The sequence below is a fragment of the Hypanus sabinus genome, chromosome 31 (assembly GCF_030144855.1).
Source record: "Hypanus sabinus isolate sHypSab1 chromosome 31, sHypSab1.hap1, whole genome shotgun sequence".
In the NCBI taxonomy this organism is placed as follows: Eukaryota; Metazoa; Chordata; class Chondrichthyes; order Myliobatiformes; family Dasyatidae; genus Hypanus; species Hypanus sabinus.
Window position 1 is genome coordinate 20,368,790 of NC_082736.1, and position 18,444 is coordinate 20,387,233.

General features: G+C 42.6%; 3 non-coding genes across 3 annotated transcripts; 2 read left to right on the forward strand and 1 right to left on the reverse strand.

The window, feature by feature from the left end:
- The first annotated feature begins 1,559 nt into the window (after positions 1 to 1,559).
- trnam-cau (transfer RNA methionine (anticodon CAU)) lies at positions 1,560 to 1,631 on the forward strand. The gene has a single exon. It is a non-coding gene; the product is annotated as a tRNA-Met (tRNA).
- Positions 1,632 to 1,755: 124 nt separating this feature from the next.
- Positions 1,756 to 1,829, forward strand: trnan-guu (transfer RNA asparagine (anticodon GUU)). Its single transcript has one exon. It is a non-coding gene; the product is annotated as a tRNA-Asn (tRNA).
- Positions 1,830 to 3,516: 1,687 nt separating this feature from the next.
- trnag-ccc (transfer RNA glycine (anticodon CCC)) lies at positions 3,517 to 3,588 on the reverse strand. The gene has a single exon. It is a non-coding gene; the product is annotated as a tRNA-Gly (tRNA).
- Between the last annotated feature and the right edge of the window lie 14,856 nt (positions 3,589 to 18,444).

Below are 18,444 nucleotides of genomic sequence, written 5' to 3' on the forward strand. Positions count from 1 at the left end.
ATAAGAACATTTCTCAGAATATATACTTAATCAAAGATCTGGGAAGATGCTACGAGGAAGTAGATTCACTGGTTTAGTACGTGAGATCGAAGACACGGATCAACACACACAGAATGCTGGAGGAACTCAGCAGGCCAGGCAGCATCTATGGAAAAGAGAACAGTCGATTGTTCGGGCCGAGACCCCAGAGCAGGACTGGAGGAGGGGAACAAAGATGAGTAGTAGAATTAAAAGGTGGAGGGAGGAAAGTGAGAAGCAAGGTGCTCGGAGAAAACGGGAGGGGCTGGCGTGACGCGAACAGTTTGTAAGTTGTTTGGCGAAAGAGGTACAGGACTGGAAAAGTGGGAGTCTGATAGGAGAGGATAGAAGGCCATGGAAGAAAACAAAGGTAGGAGGGGCATCAGAGAGAGGCGAATGGTAGGCAAGGAGATAAGGTGAGAGACGGAAAAGGAAATGAGGAATGATGAAGGGGAGGGGGCGTTACCGGAAGTTCGAGAAATCAAGGCAGGATCGGATTGAATAGCGGTGCAAATGGGTATCTCCTCCGACTTCTATTTTCTATCTTTCAATGTTCGGTCTTTGTGATCGGTGACTCAGAAAGGATTTCCAGTATGTATGACAACCCAGATATATTTCAATGAGAAATCGTTTACGTGCATGTAACGAAGTCCAGGTTGGTGACTGAATTGAAAAAAAAATCGGCGGGAAATCCCAGATGGCGAACTTCCGAGCAACATTCACAACATGGTGGAATAACTCAGTTGGCCACGGAATAAGCAACTGCCCGTCTGTCTTTACAGCGTCTTACGTTTAAACCCTTAGGTTTAGACCTTTACTGTATCAGTTACACAGCTTTGGTGGAGGAATAGAAAACCGCCCCGTGTGGCAGGGAAGGGCAAAGCATCAGCGATCCTCCACATCTCCCCATCCGTCACTAACTGGTCCGGCTGTGATGGTCTGCACATGACACCAACAGTTAATCCCGCAGGAGGAATTGTTGCACTTGATGTCAGCGTTTGCAGTACATTAATGTCGCGAGTTCCGCTTTACTAGTTGATCTGCTGTTTCAACACTGAAGGAACTCGGACAGTCATTCAATCATCAGGACAGGATAAGGCAGTTTCACCTCGGGTGAAAACGTCGTTATTTATTTTTTTTTTTTAAAAAGCCAACCAGTGGGATGAATTGTCCATCTGGACAATTGAATAATGTAAAACGTATTTCAGTGGCGAAATATCGGGAAAGAGGTGCAAGGCGGATAGAGTATGAACGGCAGAGAGATAATAACTGGGTGAGACAGAGAGTAGGGAAGGTGGAGAAAACGTGAAAGAAGCGAAACAAGGAATCAACAATAGAAAGTGAAGTACTGAGTATGAAACGGGAAAAAGAAGGAATGGATCCAGACATATACAGACACAGAACCAGACACAGTCATGTACAGATACATGCACAGACCCATACTTTGAAATGTACAGATACAGATACAGACATAAACGAATGCATACATACACATAAAAAAGTGCAGCATTCACAGCTGAACAATTGATGACACTTTCTGTAGCAGAGTGGCGCAGCGGAAGCGTGCTGGGCCCATAACCCAGAGATCGATGGATCAAAACCATCCTCTGCTATATTCTCTGTTGGCGGCAGCAGGTATTCAACTTTGTTTTTTAAAACACTATGCACCTATAACAAGAAATAGCATATAGCATTTCAATTGGAATTTATCATTTATTCGTACTCTTTTAATTACTTGTCTCTGTGGCGCAATCGGCCAGCGCGTTCGGCTGTTAACCGAAAGGTTGGTGGTTCGAGCCCACCCAGGGACGCTAGTGATCCAGTAGTTTATTTTCACTCGTTCAAGAGAAAATGTGCAGCAGAATCTATGGGGTAAAGTACACAGTCGATTTTTCAGGCCGAAACCCTTCTTCATGATCACGAAGCAGCCTGGGTGCTGAGTTCCTCCAGCATTGTGTGTATGTTGCTTGGATTTCCAGCATCTGCACATATTCCCGTCTGTGAGTCGACTGCTACACAGCGAAGTCTCTTCCGTGGAATTGAATTCAATGGACTTTATTAATTACGTCCTTCACATACATGAAGAGTAAAAATTTACGTTACCACTCCGTCTAAATGTGCAATGTACAACTTACAGCAATATGTAATAAATAGTATGTACAACAAAACAGTCAATATAGAATAGAAATACGATTGTATCAGCGTGAATTAATCGGTCTGATGGCCTGGTGGAAGAAGCTGTCCCGGAGCCTGTTGGTCCCGTCTTTTATTCTGCCGTACTCTTTCCCGGATGGCAGCAGCGGGAACACTTTGAGGTTGGGGTGACTCGGGTCCCCAACGATCCTTCAGGTCCTATTTACAAACCTGTCTCTGTACATGTCCTGAATACTGTGAAGATCACATCAACTGACACGCTATGCTGTCCGTACCGCTCCTTGCAGATTCCTACGATTGAGGGAAATACAGTTCCCATCCCGACAGTGATGCATCTAGTCAGGATGGTCCCCTGTAGAAAGCCTTTACAATTTGGGGATCAATATTAAATTTCTTCAACCGTCTGAGGTGAAAGAGACGCTGCTGTGCCTTTTTCACCACGCAGCCGGTGTGTACAGACCTCGTGAGATCTTCGCTGATGTTTTTACCGAGGAACTTAAAGCCGTTCACCCTCTCAACACAGATCCATTGAAGTCAATAGGAGATGCCTACTCTGAAGAAGTTTGAATCTTCCCATCGATAAGAGTTCGGTGAAACCCTCTCTCACTGCTTCCCCTCTGTGATCTCAGCTCTTTTTTATTCTGCTGCGTTTCATTACCAGCTGGGAAACTCTGTACTGTCCGGAGGCCGGCGCTCCCTAATGCTGCCGCAACGGGCTCAGTGTTCTATTGAATCTGGTCTACGTGTTTCAGTCACATATACCGAAATACAGTGAAACGCTTCTCATCCTCACTGTTCATAGAGATCAAACCATTACACGTTGTATTGGGACAGAACAAGGTGAAGCAATAACAAAATGCAGAATAAAGTGTAACAGCGACAGGGAAAGCACGGCGCAGGTAAATAATAAGGAAATTATTTCGTACCTTCGTACTGAGGTGGATTGTGAGGTCAAACGTCCGTCCCTATCTTACGGGAAACCATTCAACAGACACAACAGTGGACTGAAACTATCCCTGAGACTGTGAATTGTGTTTTCCTGCTTTTACACATTCTGGTAGATGGAAAAGGGGAACTAGAGAATATCCGGGGTGGGTTGTGTCTTTGATCAGGATTCTGCCTGTTCGATCTGTCCAGAAAGTGTGCGTTTCCTCCAGTCGGGTCCTTGGAACTACCGGAATTCCCGAGTCTAATGTGTTTTTCATTCAGTTTGGTTTCCTCGATCATCCTGCATGAGGGATCACCGCCATCGTACATTAGGGCCCCATCTGATCCATTAGAGTGAATTCATTCACAGCACATTGCCCGTGAATTCTGAGTTCATAGTGCTAAAATTATACAAACTGCGATGGCCGGGAATCGAACCCGGGTCAACTGCTTGGGAAGTAGCTATGCTCACCACTATACCACCATCGCACCCCGATACAAACGAGATTCGGTTACTGAATGTTCTCTTCTACTAGAAGATTCTGTAACTGGATTATCAGTTTCTGAGCTGTTTTCTGAAGGATCATTCCTCACTCTGTTGCGGTTCATATTCTGACCCGTAGATGTCGCGACATTCCGACAGACCGGAGAAAAACAGCACCTGGGATCCGAGTGACGGAAGAATCGACCAGAGAGTTTCGAAGGGCTGCAAATGGTTTCCTGCTGCACGTATCAGTAAGTGGGAAACCATCCTGATTATAAATATCGGTTCAAACAACACTCAGTTGGATGCTAATGGGAACCCTTCCTTTGGCCAGTCCTTGAACTCAGTAAATGACTGAATCACTGAAAAATGATGAGACCCCTCCAGTGACACAGTGAGGACAGGATGAGTAAATAGCGTCAGGTCTACACTCAACAACAAACATCAGAGTGACTTTATGAGCTCTCCTAAACCCTGACATCCGTATGACAGATTCCACACTCTTGTTGATTCCTCGTTAGTTCAATCCCCGCCTGTCACGCAGGAGACCGGGGTTTAATTTACCGATGGGGAGACCATTTTCCTGTTTCAAATGAAACCGGTATTAGTAGATGGGACAGTCTAGTGTACAAATAGCCCGGAACTGGAGAGTTTCCCGAGAACAAGGGACGTTCTGTTCAGCGTTGTTTTATCAATTTTCCCTCATCGTTACTGTATCTCAATGCCGTACGGCGTTACATTAGGTGACTGGATCCTTCACTCCGACACATTATACAGGGGCTGTTGCTGTGAGATATGAACTCCCGCACTTTCCCAGCACTCCGGCCGACTCTCTCAGTTTGTCTGGGTGACGGTGTGGAGAAGACTGGAAAAGGAACAGCTGAAACTCTTTGGAGAGAACGATACCATCCGGACGTGTTTACCGCCGGGTTTAAAGCCACCCAGCCCCTCCAGCAAACCTGGGTCCTCCAAACAGAAAGTGCACTGGAGGAATGTACGCTTAAATTATGTGACGTTGTATAACGTGGATCGTGTGGCTCCGCTCCTAGACCTGATTGACAGCAGAACACGAAGAAGAGGGTTGGAGTTGCAGTGGCGGTTGATGACACTGTCTTGAATGTTGGGAAATAATGTAGGTTCAGGTGGGGCGTGGGCGTGAGTCTGGAAAAGGAACCAGAAATGAAGAGTTCTGGTTAGTGCGGATAGAGTTTGGAATGAAGTTGAATCTGGATCTGGAAAACCGAAAAAAGTAACAGAAAATGGGAATGATTTCCTCTGATCGAGAGGAAGGGCTGGACATTTTGGGGAAAAAATGGAAATAACACTTCAAGGTAGAGTATTGTTTAAATTTGCCCCGGAAAAACCTTCTTTTATCAATCCCATTAAATCAACTGCAGCAACACACAAAATGTTGGAGGCACTCAACAGACCAAGCAGTATCTATGGAAAATTGTTCAGTTGACATTTCGGTTCGAGACCATTCATCAGCCCTGATTTCCTTCAGCAATTTGTGTGTTGTTTGGATTTCCAGCATCTTTACGTTTAATCGTTTGAATTTAACCACAGAGTTGAAATTTATTTTGGGGAATATAAATTGTGCTCAAACCTTAAGATAAGTTTAATAGCAATTACTTATGATTTGATTGCGAAAATACGTCTAGGTACATCTGATAAAATTAAGAATGAATGGGAAAGAGAACTTCAAATATCTTTATCTACATAGAAATGGGAGAAAATTCTTAAACTAGTTAATACTTCTTCAATGTGTGCCAGACACGCTTTGATACAATTTAAGGTAGTTCATAGAGCTCATATGTCCCAGGAAAATTTAGCTTGTTTTTACCATCATATTAGTCCTGTTTGTGATAGATGTAATTCTGAAGTACCTCCCTTGACTTGGAATTGTCCTCTTCTCGGAAAATATTGGAAACATATTTTTGATATTATTTCAGTAGTTCTGTGTGCTGATTTACAAACTCATCCTATTACAGTAAATTTGGGACTACCAGTGATAGACTCCAGTCACTTATCCCCATCAGCTTTTCGTTTAATTGCATTTTATAACATTAATAGACAGAAGATTTATTTTACTTAAATGGAAATCTTCCAATCCCCCTACCACAACCCAATGGGTTTCCCAAATGATAAAATGTCTAAATTTGCGGGAAAAAAAGAGTGGTACTATTGACCCTTTGGTTGAATTTGAAGAAACCTGGAGGTCATTTATTCAATATTTTCATATGATGTAAGTCGACCCTTTCCGAATCATTTTTTAAAGTTTGTTTTTGTTCATGTATGGAGGAGCAGAGTAAACAAGAAATTATAAATTTAACCGATGAAACATGACAGCCCATTCTATTTTTAATTTTTTTAATTTTTTAGTTTAGTATTTCTTAGTCTAGGTTTTTTTTCCTCTATTTTTATAAATATCTTTCTTTTTCTATGGTTAATTACTAACAGACTGGGAGGCAAAGATCTATTTGCTATTTTAAATATGCGTTTTTACATGTCAACCGTTATTAATGTAATTTGATCACTATGTACCATTATAATTATTGATATGTTTATTAATTTGAAATTTAATAAAAAGATTGAAAAAGAAAGCAAGAGGAGGTGATGTGCAAATCGTGAATCAGGATAAGAAAGTGTGTGAAGGCATTACATTTGAATGTTTCATGTTGCCTAATGAAAATTGAGGTATCAGGTTGTTAAAACAGGGGTTCCAGTGGAGATTTTGATAGAGCAGATTAAATCATAAAATCTCATTAACTGTGAGGCAACTTGAAGAACGTAAAGAGATTACAAGTTGTCAGAAATGGAGAAAGGATGGAGTGTTTAACTGTATTGATATATTAGTTATAATGTACGAGCTTATATTCCGCCTCCACTTTGATGTTTCGAATGCCAAAGGTTTGGGCATGTTGTGGCAGTATATCATGGGAGAGTAAGATGTAGAGAGTGTGGTGGGAACGTAAGTATGAAGATTGTGAATCTGGAAAGTTTAATTACTGTAATTGTGAGGAGAACACAGTGCAGTTTATAAGGATGTGAGGTGCTTAAGAAGGCAGCTGGTTGATTAGGTTAATGTACAGTCAGGTGTGTCTTCTGCAGAGGCCTTGGAAAAAGTTAAACCAAATGTTGATCAAGTATTACCAGTTGGGATACAGAATGTGAATTTAGTGGCAATATGTCACATTACTAAAGTTCCATTACTAAACATACTTTACTAGTTGATGATGTGCAGTTCGTAATGTTTATGAAGGATGTGGTGAATTGTACGGCCCAGTTATCGTACTGAGAAAGTTAAAATTATTGTGAAAACTGAAAAGTATCTATTCATAACTGGTGTTATGTGGGAAACTGTAAATGATGCTTTAATAGGTGGGGTACCTCTATTTCAGTCTCCTACTGCGTATACATAATGGGATTAAGAATATTGCATTGGAGTCCGAGAAGTCTGATTGTCAAGACAATAAGACATTTATTTCGTATTTATCATTTTCACCCAATATCATATCTATTCAGGAAACCTGGCTGTTAGCACGTTTATGTTTTCCTTTGCAGGATTATGTTGTAATTAGATGTGTTAGGTTAATTGGCAGAGGGGGCGGTGTTGCAAGTTTAATAAGGAAAGGAATCGGACATTGAGTTGTGGATGTAAATAAAGTGCATGATGCTCTTGATGTCGATGCACTTAATTCAACAGGTAGGGGTTTTAAAGTGGTAAATCTCTTGTGGAAAGCTTTGGATTGATTTGTTGGAAGGTATATGCAGAGACACAGGGTGGAAGATATCAAGCTATCCATTCGAAGTAGGCTCCGGTGGCCTTATTGTACTCACTTTCCAGAAGTGGATGCGTGACCTTGGCTTCACTAGGAAAGAAATCAAGTCAACCAGCAGAGCTGTCGCTGAGGCAGCAGACAGGATCATCATGGGTGTGGACCAAGGTTGTCCAGAGGGGCCGATAGTCGGACTCACTGTCCATCTTTTGCAAACCCTTCAGTAGTTGTTTAGACATCTGAAGAGTAGATTATCTGTTGGATGGAAGCGACAAACAACTCTGATAGAGGTAGCTGCCAAGTTTTTAAGCTTACCAGTGCGAGTTGGTGCTTTAGCACTGCTGGCCCACCACCTCGAGGGAATCTTGATCATAAACGGTCCGAATCTCCCGACGACAGGTGGCAGATCAGATGATGATCCCACTGGTGATAGCACAGGTCAGTTGACATCTTAACCCAAGTGTGTTTTCAATTCAATTCTAGCTCCAGCTCACTGAGGGTTGTATGGTGTGGGGATTGTTGTACTCATAGTTCATGGAATGGTTTGTTGGTAGAATAATTTCTAGGTTTTTCCAATCTTTGTGCCTTAATGATGGGAGGGCTTTGAGATTTAATGTTGATATTAGTCCGAGAACTGCTGTAGATTTAACTCCAGTTTCAATCATTCTGGCTGGAGTGAGTGAGTTATGTCATATGTGATGAAACATTGGGGAGTGATCATTATTTTATATTTTGAAGTTTGTGTTTGGAGTTATATAGAGGACGGGAGTCTGTTTTGGGGAGTTGGAATTTTGGTAAAGCAAACTGGGAGAGTTTTTACCTGATGAATATCTGTCAAGGCCGAATGATATAGATTTCTGCAATGAATGTTTATGTCATATTTTTCATCAAACTGCAGTGTAAGTGTCTCCTGTTAAAAATGGCATTAATAGGAGGAAGACTGTACCATGGTAGACGGAGGAGTGTGCAGAGACAATTAGGGAGAGAAATAAGGCGTTTGGGAGAGTTGAGAATGATCACTGTCCGAGTGATCTTATTAAGTATGAAAGGCCACAGGCTGTGGTGAGGAAATTGGTGAAGGTTCTGAAAGAGGTTTTCTGGAGGTCATATTGTGATAGTGTTGACACGATATTAAACTTAGTGATGTTTAGGGAATGATTAAGAAAATTGGTGGTGGGGGGGGGGAATTCAGAGTCTTAAAAACATTCCAGTATTGATTAAGGAAGGTGATTGTTACTGAAGTAGAGAAGGTTCAGTTACTAGCTTAGTAATTTTCTGAAATTCATAATCAATATAATTTAATTTTAAGAGACTAAATGATGGAGGGATGAGGTTTTAAGTGATATGCTGATCTGTTGGAAGCCATCTGTAGCAATGATAGTGACGTAGACTTTTCTTTCTGTGAATTTATGGAAGTTTTTAATAGTACAGGTCAGACGGCTCAAGGAAAGGATGATCTATGTTATCGTATGTTTAAGCAGGTGGCATACAGCTTTTGAGATAATATGAGCTAAATATTACTATTTTGGATCATATTTGGAGTTTAGGCCATCTTGGCTCTTCATAGAAAATGGTCCATCATCTGAAAAGGCCCATAGTGTCCTCCTAGTTATAGACCAACATCATTTTGTCAACTTACTGAACATAAGGTAACAGAACGATTGGATTTTATTTTGGGAAAAGAGGTGATATAGCATTTTATCAGAGCGAATTTCAAAAGGGCTGAATGACATTATGTTTGGAAGATGATATTAGGTAAGCACAGGTACATAAGTTAGTTGCAAAATGCAAGATTCTGATTTTGAAAATCATATGATATATTATGAAAGGATTAATTTATGGAAATTCGGACTAAGAGGAATGATTTTTTTTTCAGTGTTTTTTTAATGTATGTTCCAGGCAGTTGAGAGTGGTTAAGGTATATTTGGGCTTCTATGTGCTGGAGAATGAGACCCCACATTGTAGCACTTACTGTTTCATACTATGACTACTAATATTTTCTCTGAGATAGGTACTGGGGTGGGGAAATCACTTTTATAGATGAATGGTTCTTAATGGATTACAGGTAGAAAATTCAGTTTAATTGTATATAGCATGTGATTTATGATTAATAATGTTGAACAGTGGGCAAATAGATGTGGTTTAAAGCTAAAATACATTATGTGTTTTACAAAGAAGATAAATAGAACTCTTTATTGTTCCATTTCATTCTCAATATCAATTGTTTCGAAATTTCATGGTCCAATTCTTGAATAATTGTAAGTGGTATGATTTTGTGCCATGCGGCTGGTTAATAAGCACCATATCTGTTAAATAATTGATAAATGTAAAGGAGCCCTGAATATCCTTGGGTGTCTGAGTACGTATTCTTGGGGCACGACCAGCCCATCACTGTGACTCTGAGGGGGAGCCGATGCTACCAGAAATCCACCGATCTGCTCAGCCGCAACAATCCCTTCCAGCACCTGGTGCAGAAGATCACGCAGGATTTCAAAACCGATCCACGCTTCCAGAGCTCGAACTTCAAATGCCTGCAGGAGGCCAGCGAGGCTTACCTGAAGAGGCTCTGAGTGCCATCCACACCAAGCGAGTAACCCCTGTGCCCAGAGACTTTCAAATGGCCCACTGCATCTGCCAGAAGCAAGCCTAAACCTGGTCTTAGCACCAAACATAACAAAAGGCTTTTTTTAAGAGCAATGGTAGGGCATTGAGGAATGCAGTGGAACAGAGAGATCTAGGAATAACAGTGCATAGTTCCCTGAAGGTGGAGTCTCATGTAGATAGGGTGGTGAAGAAGGCTTTTGGAACGCTGGCATTTATAAATCAAAGCATTGAGTACAGAAGTTGGGATGTAATGTTAAAATTGACAAGGCATTGGTAAGGCCAAATTTGAAATATTGTGTACAGTTCTGGTCACCGAATTTTAGGAAAGATATCAATAAATTAGAGAGAGTGCAGAAACGATTTATTAGGATTTTACCTGTGTTTCAGCACTTATGTTACAGAGAAAGGTTGAACAAGTTAGGTCTCTATTCATTGGAGCGTAGAAGGTTGAGGGGGGCTTTGATCGAGGTATTTAAAAGTTTGAGAGGGATGGATAGAGTTGACGTGAATAAGCTGTTTCCATTGAGAGTAGGGGAGATTCAAATGAGAGGACATGATTTGAGAGTTAGGGGGCAGAAGTTTAAGGGAAACACGAGGGGTATTTCTTTACACAAAGAGTGATAGCTGTGTGGAATGAGTTTCCTGTAGAAGTAGTAGAGGCCAGTTCAGTTGTGTCATTTAAGGTAAAACTGGATAGGTATATGGAAAGGAAAGGAGTGGAGGTTTATGGGCTGAATGCGGGTAGGTGGGACTAGGTGAGATTAAGAGTTCGGCACGGACTAGGAGGGCCGAGATGGCCTGTTTCCATGCTGTGATTGTTAGATGGTTATATGGTTATAACTAATGAGGCAGATGACAGAGCTGTCATTTCCTGCTCATTACACTATTGTAGATTTGACGCATATTATCCCCCTGACCTCCCCCTGTGGGGGCTTTGCGATTGTTTAATGGAGAATCCCAGCTCTCACACAAACTGACCTACTTGTTTTGCTCTCAGCCTATTTCACCACCTTAGCCTTTAGCACAAGACCACCCTTCACACAGCAATAACTCCACCTATCTCCCACTCAGTGTGAACTTACTGCTCACGGTCCCTACATCCACTCCCAAGACACTCAGCCGTATCACAAACAGCAAAGGTCCCAGAAAAGATCCAAGTGAAACAGCACGTCACCAGCATCTGATCACAAAACCGCTCTCTGCCATCACTCTGTCTTCTATTACAAAGACAATTCTGGATCCAGTTTACTAAACGGCCTGACTTAGGATCATATGAACCATATCAAAAAAACTTCGTCCGTGACGGCAGAGCTGGGTGTGCATGGTCAGGGCACACACACACACACACACACACACACACACACACACACACACACACACACGCACACACACACACACAGAGTGATAGTACTTTGTTGTAATTTATAAAACAGTTAACATTGTTTTACTGCTAGATAGCTCCAGGTGGCAAAAAAAGAAGGAGAATATAGAGAGAAGGAGAAACGAGGCTTAAGTAAAGCATGGGTTATGACGAGACAGGAGTAGTTGATCCAGACAAAATACACCTCAAGATCAGGCACTTTAGTCCGAACCGGGAAACAGGGCAGCAGGTTCGCCCCAAGCTTCAATTTAATGGGGCGCAACATGGTTTGTAAAAGGAACAACACTGGGTTGGTGTGGCCAGTGATGACGTCGGGATCAGCTGTCAACAGCTGCTTTGAAATTCCAAGGCAAAACACACAATCTGAGAAAAAGGTCAGGAGTTGACAGGACTCTGATGAAGGGACTCGGCACCAAAGCTTGGACAGTTTACAATTTTCTACTGCTGCTGCCAAACCTGCTGGTCGGCTTCATCATTTTGCGTGTGGAAAATAGTAAACTGTCGACCATTCGGGCCGGGAACCCTATCTGAATCTGATTGTGTGCGTTTGTTTTGTGTTTTGAGCATCCGCAGCCGTTCTCGTGTTGGTTTTGTTACTCTGTTTATCACATTGTTTCCATTTACCCATGAGTAAGTGAAGCTGAAATGTAATACTTTACAGCATTTATTTCTAGCGTTTCATGAGTTTCAAAATCCGATTCAGTGGGTATTTCACCACATTGTTTAGTTCCTCTCGGAATCTGCTCTGAGTCACAGCGTAAATACACGTGTTTGTGCAGGAACTAAGACTCTGCAACATTTCCGAAGTGTGGTCTGTAATATAATGGGGATCGGCGGCAGAATCAACAAAACTCTTTGAAATCCGTCTGTAGATAAAAAACACGACGTATGTTCCCCACAACAATATGAAACTACCGGTTATGCTGAAGAGTAAAACGATGGATTTGCGTCGGTTCTCCACCTCCCGGTCAATGTCATTCTCTCCAATCTTTTGTCCCCGGAGCCCCCTGCGGGCTCGACTGGCCACTAGAATCCGCCTGACAGTCAAAATATTGAACAGCAAAATCAGAAAGAATGGGACACAAGGGGTTAAAATCAGGTCAAGCATGTCAAATGCCGCCCATGAGGGAGAGTTTGTATAGCTCAGTGTAAGAAAGCAATACCAGGGAACACCATCAATTATTTCTCCAGGCTCGTGTATAAAGCCCCAGGGAACAGTCTCCAAACAGGCCAGCATACTCACTGTCCCGATAACCATAGCTGCCGTTTTCTCGGTGCAATATTTTGTTTTCAGCTTCTCACAGCAAATAGCCACAAATCGATCGACAGTGAAAGCGACAGTCAGCCAGACTGAGGTCGCAGTGCTCGCAAACATCAGCCATGCACTGAATCTGCACACAGGAGTGATTCGCAAGAATGTTCCAGGAAAATAAATCAGAACAGTCCACCACAGCAGCGGATCGGAGATAACGACCAGGAGATCGGCTGCTGCCATCCCCACCAGGTAGCGAGTCACACATTTAGAGAGACCGCACTTTCCCCTGGACACGATCACAATCGCCACCAAGTTCGCTGGAAGAGAGACATGGAACAGCAAGTTGAGAAGTTGCTGCTTCCTGCACCCATGCTGAGCTCGTCAATTTCATCGACTTTGACACTAACTTTCACCCAGCCCTCAAATTTATTTGGTCCATCTTGGACACTTCACTGCCCTTTCTTGATCCTTCGGTCTCCATCTCTGGAGATCGACTGTCCACTGACATCTTCTATAAACCCAGTGACTCCCATAACTATCTTAATTATACCCCTGCAGACACAGCCAAATGTAAAAGTGCTATTCTCTATTCCCAGTTGCTCCCCCTCCGCCGCATCTGTTCCCAGGACGATGATTTCCATTCCAAGACAACCGCAAATGTCCTTTTACTTAAAGAATCGTGGTTTCCCTTCTGCCGTCATCAACGATGCCCTCACCCTCATCTCGTCCATTTCCCGCACTTGGGCACTCACCCCGTCCTCCGGCACCTCAACAGGGACCGTGTTCCCCTTGTCCTCACCTCCCACTCCACCAGCCTTCGGATCCAGCATATTATCCTCCGCAACTTCCAGCACCTTCAACAGGACCCCACCACTGACATCTTACCCTCTCTACTCCTTTCTGCTTTTCACAGGGATCGTTCCTTCCTCGACTGCGTGGTCCACACGTCCCTCTCCACAGATTTCCCACCTGGTACTTATCCCTGCAAGCGTAATTGCTTCACCTGTCGCTATACCTCTTTTCTTACCACCATTCTTGGCCCCAAATAGTCCTTCCAGGGGAGGCAGGACTTCACTTGTGAGTCTGTTGGGGTCATCTATTGCATCCGGTGCTCCGAGTGCGGCGTTTTCTACATCGGCGAGACCCGGCGCAGATTGGGGGACAGCTGCGTCGAGCACCGCCGCTCCGTCCGTCACAATAGACCGGACCTCTCGGTTGCCACTCACTTCAACTCTCCTTCACAATCCCATTTGGATATGTCCATACATGGCCTCCTCTACTGCCATGATGAGACCAAACTCAAGTTGGAGGAGCAACACCTCATCTACCGTCTGGGTAGTCTCCAGCCCCTTTGTATGAACATCAAATTCTCCAACTTCCGGTAATTCCCTCCCGCTCTCGTCCCCCATCCCACTTTCACTCTGCCTCCTCGTCTAGCTGCCTATCACCTCTCTCATGATTCTGCCTTATTTTACCAGCCATAGTGTTTTCCCCTTAGATCAGTTCTTCACCTCCCCTGCCTATTCCTTCACTGCTTCCCCTCCCCCACCCCTTGATCTTTCCTCTGATTGGTTTTCCGCCCTCCTCCAACCTACTTTATAGGGTCCCTGCCCCCTCCTTCTTCAGTCCTGACGAAGGGTCTCGTTCTGAAACGTTGACTGCTCATTTCAGCGGATGCTCACGACCTGTTCAGTTCATCCAGCTTGTTTGTACATGTTGATTTGACCACAGCATTTGCAGTGTACTTCTTGTTTACAAATTGAGAAAGTACTGATCAGAAGCCAATGCAGCAGTTTGTGTGGATCCTGTAACATTTGCACTTTACTGTTAAATTTAGCGGCGGGAGTGTCCAGAGAGGGCGCAGAGCGGGCGGAGACAGAGAAGGAGATTGCACAGTAAAATTATGTCTATATGATCTGAGTATGGATTTCCTTCTGATGACCGAAATGGGAAGTGGCACGGAGATCTAAATCTGGGAAACTACCTCCTCGGCGCCAATACTGGTTGGAACATTTTCTACCGGCGACTTCCGTGTCTCGTCTGAGTGCGATGAATAACTCTGGATACGGATGGCGGGATTCGTCTGTTAGACAAACATTAACTTCAATGGCGATCATTGTCAGCGACAGAGCAGTTACAGGAGGAACAAAATCAGGGAATACTGGAAACACGTCCAGACAAATCAACATATATGGGAAAACAGTTAAAGTATCTTTCCTCAGAACTGCTCTCGGAGAGACCCCTGACACGAGTGTTAACTGGTTTCTCTTTCCATACAAGCTGCTTGGGTCTCACTGTTGCCAGCATTCCCCGAGTTTGTTTCCTATTCCAGCATTTGCCACCTCACTGACTTTACAACAGAACATTGACTGATTCCAGCAGATACAGAGCAGACTGACACGAACTCACAGACAGAGATGCCCCTTTCCACTGAATCCGTCACAAGGAAGCAGGGGAGAGGAATTCAATTCCAACAGTAAACTCGGTGTCGTAATTAGATGTCTGTAACGGTATAATAGAATATATTTCTCAATATCAATAACTATGGAGCACCACATTGGTTGTATCATTGACTTCTGTTGTCTATCAATTGCTTTGTATTCAATCATATCGCAGGCATTTATAAAAAAAAAAATCCACAACAGTTGCGCCTCACAACACTGAACTCCTCACATTTGCTAAAGTGTTACTACCAGTCTTTGGTTTGATTGTTGCACCTAGCTCAGAAAACCGTTCACATGCAAGTGCAGAAAATCAATTGGTATAATCTCCCGTATAAACATAGTATTTGTAAATGCATTCCAGCTGCTACAGAACCAAAAGCTCAGAAACCCCACATCTCATTATTGATCGTATACTGCTGGAAGAACGCCGACTGACCCGCTCAGTCCCACAGAAAATGGTTGATTCCTGCAGTGGTTTGTTTTTAGATCCAAATCCCTGCATGTATAGTCCCGTTGTTTCCACTCCGGAATACCAGGACTGGAATGTGACAGTTTAAAACAGCGGCAGAATCAATCGCAGCATTTGAATTAAACTTCCACATCCACCCACGGCAATTAACACCTTGACTTACCGGGAATGCCAAAGGCTGAAATAAAAGGATAGTAAATGTTTTCGATGCGCCGGATAACTGGATACATCATTTCATGAGATTCCTTGCTTTCTGTCTCTCCAGTATTCACAGCTTCGGCAGACAGCCGGTGCATTCAAAACAGCTGTGATTTATACAGAGGATCTCTCTCCTGAGGTATGGTTACACCGCATTGCAAACTTTCTTAGTTACAGTTGATTGAACAAACACTTTAATGCAATACTACTTCTCTAATGTAAATAATGGGGTGACTGGAGACAAATACATCAACATTCTTTGGTATTACTTCAGCAGGGCCTCAGCTGGACATAGGCCGGTAGATATTATTTCAAAGACTGAGCTTTCATCCTTTTTGTTTGGTTAAATTTTTATCTCTGAACGGAGACCAGCGACATTGACGGATCCCTCCCTCTGTTCCTGCATTTTACGATTTTGAGCTGTGCTTCTGTCCTTCAGCTTCTTGCTAGTGACATTCACACACACACAAAGAATTGTATTTCGATGTTATAGTGACTGTCCTGTTGTATATACCTATATGTTATAAATTGCTATAAATTGCATATTGTACATTTAGAAGGAAAATTAAGTATAAAAATAATAAATTCAAAACACACAAACACAGAGTCGAATAAGGATACAATATCAGGATTAAGATTCTCCAGTAAGCACGTTGCTGATGAAAGTTTGCAGCAGCCAGAAGTTCGTAATCCAAGGCAACACACGGAACTCTGATAATTTCCTCCAGCCGTTTGTGTGTGATGTTGCTGAAGTAACAGTCTTTAATGGGCCTCCCAAAACTGTTAATGTTTAAAAGACATTGAGGAGAAATATTTCAATCTGCAAAGGAATGGGCAATGGGCTGACCAGTTAAACAATAGAAGCAACACTGGAAATAGGCCGTTGAATAGATAAAACGTCAGATATGAGAGAGGCAGAGAGAGAGAGAGAGAGAGAGAGAAGCTGATAGGCATACTGACAGATAGATAAGTCGACAAGCAGACAGAAAGACAGGGAGAAGGAGATACGTAGATTGCAGGACAGTGATGTTTTTCCTTTTTCTACTAGTCTCTAGTACGGTGTCAGAGAATGGGTTTCATTCTGTACCTGTCAGTCTCCGGTACAGTGTGAGAGCGTGGGATTCAATCTGTTCCTGTCAGTCTTTGGTACAGTTGGGATTGGGAGTACATTCTGCAGCAGTCTGTCTCAGTCTCTGTCAGTCTCTGTTACTGTGTGGGTGTGGGGTCAGTTCTATACTTTCTTATCATTCTGTTAAAATTGCTTCCTGGTATATGTCTGAACTCGCCCCTTTACCACTCTCCACGTTTGGCCCCGTTCCCTGTTCATGGATTAATTGTGAAGGAGCAGCTGGCATCCACTTTAAATCTACCCTTAATGATTTTGAACACTTCTGTTATATCTCCTCTCATTCTGTGTCAACTTAAGTCAAATATATTTAATTATCTTTATCTTTCTGAATAGCTCATACTCTGCAGTCCTGCAATGAGTCTAGTCGCCTTTCTGTGAACTCCTTCCAGTGCCGTCTCATCCCTCAGAAAATATGGAGATCAGAATTGTACACAGTACTCAAGGGGTGGCCTCACAAGCGCATTATATAGCATAAGGAGAACGTCTTCTGACATGAACTCCTCTGAGCGCATTGTATAGCCCAAAATTATATTAAGTTGCCTTATTGCTTCAGTGCATTGTCTGGAGATAGACAGCGATATCTTCCCGGAGACTCAATTCCTTCTCATACAATGCACTTCCTTACTCAAGACTCCCATTGTATATTTGTATCTAATATTTATATTTCCTCTATCTAATACTTTACATTTACTTACATTGAATTTCATCTGTCATTCATCTGCCCACATCAGGATTTGGTTTAAATCTACCTGTATGTATTCTGCTGCCTGAATGTTAAGAGCGCATCCCTCTAACTTTGTGTTATCTGCAAAGTTTTTAGTTTATTGGTTCTGTGCTTCTACAAATCACTAATGAAAATTGAGAACTGTAGTGGCCCCAAAAATAATTCTTGTGGAACCCCACTTTTAACATATTTCAGTTGTGAAAATGATCCTCTGATCATAAATCACTGTTTTCTGTTTAGTGCCAATTCTGCACACATTCATATCTGATACTTTGAATCACTACCTCGTATAATTTGATAAATAACCTCTTGTGAAACACCTTGTCAAAAACCTTCTGGAAGTCCAGGCAAATGTTATCAACTACTTTATCATTATCATAAATTTTAGTTGCCTCTTCATAGTCCTGAAAGATATTAGTAAACTTCTTAAACTCATGCTGATTTATAAAACCATAAAACATAGTAGTAGAGTTAGGCATTTTGCCCATCGCAACTGTCCCACCATGCAATCATGGCTGTTCCTCTTCTTCTCATCCTCAACCCCATTTCCCAGCGTTCTCCTCGTAACCTTTGATGTCATGTCCAATCAAGAACCTATCAATCTGTCTTCAATGCAGCTAACGGCCTAATGTCCAGAGCTGCAGGTGCCAACCACAAATTCCGCACCCACTGCACATCTCAGTATTGACATGACACCACTCTATCTTGAGGCTGTTTGTTTTTGTCTAGACTCTCCCACCATAGGAAACATCCTTTCCATATCTATTCTCTCTAGGCATTTCAATATTAGAAAGTTCCCAATGAGATCACCCTCATCCTTCTAAATTCCAGTGAGTACAGACGCAGAGCCATCAAGCATGCAATAAAACTTTCATTCT